The sequence below is a fragment of the Lethenteron reissneri genome, chromosome 26 (genome assembly GCF_015708825.2).
Source record: "Lethenteron reissneri isolate LAM-NWPU_2019-01 chromosome 26, ASM1570882v1, whole genome shotgun sequence".
NCBI lineage: Eukaryota > Metazoa > Chordata > Hyperoartia > Petromyzontiformes > Petromyzontidae > Lethenteron > Lethenteron reissneri.
In genome coordinates, this window is record NC_083804.1 from 4,957,567 (window position 1) to 4,962,609 (window position 5,043).

Consider the following 5,043-nt stretch of genomic DNA (forward strand, 5'->3'; position numbering starts at 1 on the left):
AAGTAAGGCTTTTTTTTAATAAACCTTACTTAAAAAATATAAAGTGTTAAGATAATTCATAAATGTAGGTATAAAATAATTACTTTATTTTGTGACTTTACCGAAAGAACCAAAGAGTATGGATTCCTGCAATCACGAAAGCTTCAAATCAAGATAAAAATTAATATGCAAAGTGAAAAATATGTTAGGGGTCAATTAATTGGGGGTCACAAGACATCTGCACCACCCTGTATAGTTGTTGCTATGTTTGATGATGATATAGGATAAAATAATTGACAATTTAACATATCCTCAATTAACAACATTAAGTAACTTAATGTATCCTTAATTGTAATTACCGACGACATTATTGCCAAGAGTAAGAAGGCGTTACGTTTGTTGCACGCATTAAAATAACGAATCCATCGTGCGTTCGATTGTCAACAATATTACATAATTTATACGTTTAATATAAGCTTATTGAATATTTTGCCACGTGTTGAACAGAAACTGTAAAAAGAATCAAACATAACGAAACAAATATCGTGCCACGTAATTGGGGGCAGTGCGTTGAACTGGAGTTGTCGCAGCATTGGCGTGGTTACTTACTCATGAGCTGATGAGGTTTGTAATGAGCTAATGAGGTCCGTAATGATCTGGCCAGGTGGGTGATGATCTGGCCAGGTGGGTGATGATCTGGCCAGGTGGGTGATGATCTGGCCAGGTGGGTGATGAGCTGATGAGGCGTGAGTCGACCTCTTCTATAAGTAAGGGTGGTGTGGCCGCACGGAGCTCCGTGTTCTTTGTAGTTTTTCGGTCCCAACTCCGTGGGCTGGCCCTCCGCTCTTGCTCCGTCCACTTGGCGCACGCTCCTACGCCGGTGTGTTGTTGTACCGCGTGTTTGGAGAGTACAATTAGAAATCGGCATCCGCCAAGATCGATCCACTGCTGGATGAAGCCCCCCCCCCCCCCCCATTGGTCCTGCCAATGTATCAATGCACCAAACAATTGGCAAAGGAACCGAGTTATTCGCTCCATCTCCACGGCGTGCAGAGGGACTCTGCTGCCTATGTTTTGTCTGTGCAATCAGTGGCGCAGTGGTCGGTGAACTGCGGTGCACAAACCGAGCAACCTACGTTCAATTCCATGCCGTGGCTCATCTCGGAAATATCGAGGACCCTCTGCTTGGTCAATTCCACCTTAAATTTGTTATTTTGCGGCGTGTGAAACGTCAAGATTTTGATGAAAATCAGACGTGCTTCTGACCACACCACCTCTCCCCTCGTTTCTCCGTCGCGTCGACCTTAATAGGTGCTCGCTAACAGAACCTGTCCCCACAGTCGGCGTGTCTTACGCGTGGACTCTTTGTCGTGTTTTTGTGCGCCCGCAATGGTGTGCCTGCGTCGCAGGTCGCAATGAAAAGGACTTTTCTTCCAGCTTGGCCTGGAATCTGGATCTCTTGTCTCCTGGTCGCAAATGTCACCTCCGTTGGGAGTTTCCCACACCTCGACCAAGGTACGCTGCCGCACTGCCGAGCGCTTTGTCACGCACCCAGTAAACTTGCCAAAGTTTGTGCGCCAAGGTTGGCTCAACATTCCTGGCAATGTGGTTCATTTTAATGATCGGCGGAGTTTGGGGGGGGGGGCATGGGGGAACAAGCCTCCCCCCCCCCCCCCCAAACTGGACACCTTTATAAATGTATTTTCAATAGTTTGCAATTGATGATCATTATTAATTATATGCACCCGCAAATCCCAATGTGAGCGACAAAGCGAACCATCATTTTAGCGGGACCCTTTTTGATGCAGTGAATTGCCTCTGGGGGTTTTAGCCGGGTTCCTGGTGCCTCCTGCTGGGCGCGTTGCGGTATTTGATTTTTCTGCATGAAGCCACTGTGCAAATCTTGCAGCTAAATTCATTGCTTTGTTTTCGTGGAGCTATTGAGGTCTCGCGATCAGGAATTTAAGCCGTGATCTCAGCATTCCATGATAATGAAAGTCCGCTTCATGAAGCAATTTTCTTATATGGCATGTTGCATTGTCACAGAACATTTACTAAAGATCTGACTAAAGTTTAATGCCTCGAAAGTACATGGTGACACGTTGGCCCAAATTGTTGATCCAGGTGAACATTCAAGTAGTCGTCGTTATTATTTAAGTTATACGTGTGCCGCTTTTTCGGTAATTGCACTCGACTACAGCATCAAAAGTGACATACTGTGTAAGTTGCAGATATTCACGTATTGCGCAATTAACCCATCCACAGCTAACATCAGTGGTGAGTGAGTGATTGTTTCTTAATCGGTCCTGGGATGCTTCTAAACGAACGCGCACTGACCGGCGAAGTATTATTCAACACCACTCCAATGACCACTGGCATGGGAAGCCCTTCATCCAGCAGTGGATTGACAAAGGGCTGTAAATTATTATTTTTCAAATTATAATTACACGGAGCCTTGTCAGCATTGTGGAAACATCAGTCTCCATCGTAAATTGACATAACTGTTGCTACTATTATCCTTCACCAATTCGTGGTTTCTTTGAATCCAGAATAATTTTGAAAGCGTTTCTACATTCTATTAAGACCTAATGTGCACGTGTTAAATGTGCAATGGTGTATGCACAAATTCGGCAACCCGAAATGAATTCCTGGCCATGGCTAACGTCGGCGAAGAAATGTATCTGACCCTTATGCTGCGCCTCCCGAATGTTGATCCTTTCTCAAATGACCACCTGGTATGGGGTGTCTACATCAACACTTGTGAGACACAGGCGGCTTGGGTGTTGTGCTGGTCATGCCTTACCCCTTTGTGTGCCGTGTGAATATTAACAGGTGCTCGCTAAAAGCACGTGCCCCACCAATCTGTACGAGCATAGGAGGGATCTCATTCCTTGTTGCACTCCACAGATGATGAAGGCGTTTTCGGTGACCAACGGCCACTTGGACGGAGTGAAGAGATAGGTGCGTGTTGTGAAGATGAATGTGGTGTCTAATGCGTGTTTTCGGTGTGAAACTACCTACATTTTTATGATGCTGTTGGTGAATGTGTTGGATTGTTGAGAGCAACTGTGGTGATGGTGTGGTGATCAGATGATGATGTAGTTATGGCCAGGACTTAATTTCAACCGGGTCTGTGGGTCATCACCCAGAAAATGCCTCTGCACCTGGCACACCACATCCAGTACATATCTTGCCAAGGCTGTTGCTAATAGGGGGGCCTACGCCAGTCTGCCGGCAATCTAGAAAATACTTGAGAATTGCAGCCCTGGTTATAGCCGGACTGTGAATTATGGATGGACTGGCGAGACGATGCCATGCATTAATGGGGGTGAATTTTGCTTTTTAGGTTTTTACAGTTGTGCTCCTGTTGCTGTTACGGTGTTTTCTGTTTATTTACGGCGTGTTTGGCATTGTCCGATGATTCGCTCCATGTGCAGGGAGCTTCAGAAACTGAATAACATTTGAGGAATGACAGTGACATTCACTGAACGATATTAGGTTCCTAAAAAAGCTCCCAGCATGTGGGGGCGAAACATCTGACATTGTTGAACAACATTCGGTTCGACCTGAAAACGCTGCGGAAAGCTGTGGGTGGACTTTGTTTTACCGGCCCGAAATTCACCATCCTGCGGTATCCTCCGCCCCTCTGTCGACTTGGCAGGTGTCGCCGAGCTTGCGGAGAGCGCAGATGCGCTGGGTCCGATTGAAACCGTGAAGAACAGAACCAAGACTCTTCCCTCCCGGCTTGGAGAAGCACCCCCAGGAATTCTTTCCACAAGCCCCCAGCAATCGCCTCGGCACACCGTCACTCAGCCATCGACGCATCCAGTCCCAGAGTCTTCAGCTTATCCAATAGTCCTAAACAATTCCACAAACTCAATCCCACATTCTTCCAGTATTCCAATCCCACAGTCCCCTTCGCATGCAGTCTCACAATTTTCCACTGATCCAGACCCACAGTCTTCCACAAATCCAATAGTGCTTGCTTCCACGAGCTCCGCACCAAGGTCTTTCACGCATGCAGTCTCACAATTTTCCACTGATCCAGACCCACAGTCTTCCACAAATCCAATAGTGCTTGCTTCCACGAGCTCCGCACCAAGGTCTTTCACGAACTCAGAACCACATTCTACTTTTCCAATCCCAGAATCTTCCTCCACCGGCTCTCTCCCAGAATCTTCCTCCACCGGCTCCGTCCCAGAGTCTTCCACCAGCTCTGTCCCAGAATCTTCCTCCACCGGCTCTGTCTCAGAATCTTCCATTAGCTCCGTCCCAGAGTCTTCCACCAGCTCCGTCCCAGAGTCTTCCATTAGCTCCGTCCCAGAGTCTTCCATTAGCTCCGTCCCAGAGTCTTCCATTAGCTCTGTCCCAGAATCTTCCTCCACCAGCTCTGTCCCAGAGTCTTCCATTAGCTCCGTCCCAGAGTCTTCCATTAGCTCTGTCCCAGAATCTTCCTCCACCGGCTCTGTCCCAGAGTCTTCCACCAGCTCTGTCCCAGAATCTTCCTCCACCGGCTCCGTCCCAGAGTCTTCCACTGGCTCTGTCTCAGAATCTTCCTCCACCAGCTCTGTCCCAGAGTCTTCCACTGGCTCTGTCCCAGAATCTTCCTCCACCGGCTCCGTCCCAGAGTCTTCCATTAGCTCCGTCCCAGAGTCTTCCTCCACCGGCTCCGTCCCAGAATCTTCCTCCACCAGCTCCGTCCCAGAGTCTTCCATTAGCTCCGTCCCAGACTCTTCTTCCACCGGCTCCGTCCCAGAATCTTCCTCCACCAGCTCCGTCCCAGAGTCTTCCACCAGCTCTGTCTCAGAATCTTCTTCCACCAGCTCTGTCCCAGAGTCTCCCATTAGCTCCGTCCCAGAGTCTTCCATTAGTTCCGCCCCAGAGTCTTCTATTAGCTCTGTCCCAGAATCTTCCTCCACCGGCTCCGTCCCAGAGTCTTCCTCCACCGACTCGGTCCCAGGGTGTTCCACGAACTCAACCTCAGAAGTTTCAACAAATCCCACATTGCCCCCTTCCACTCCCTCTGCTATTGGCACAAACTCCTCTCGCCACCAGCCACAGTAC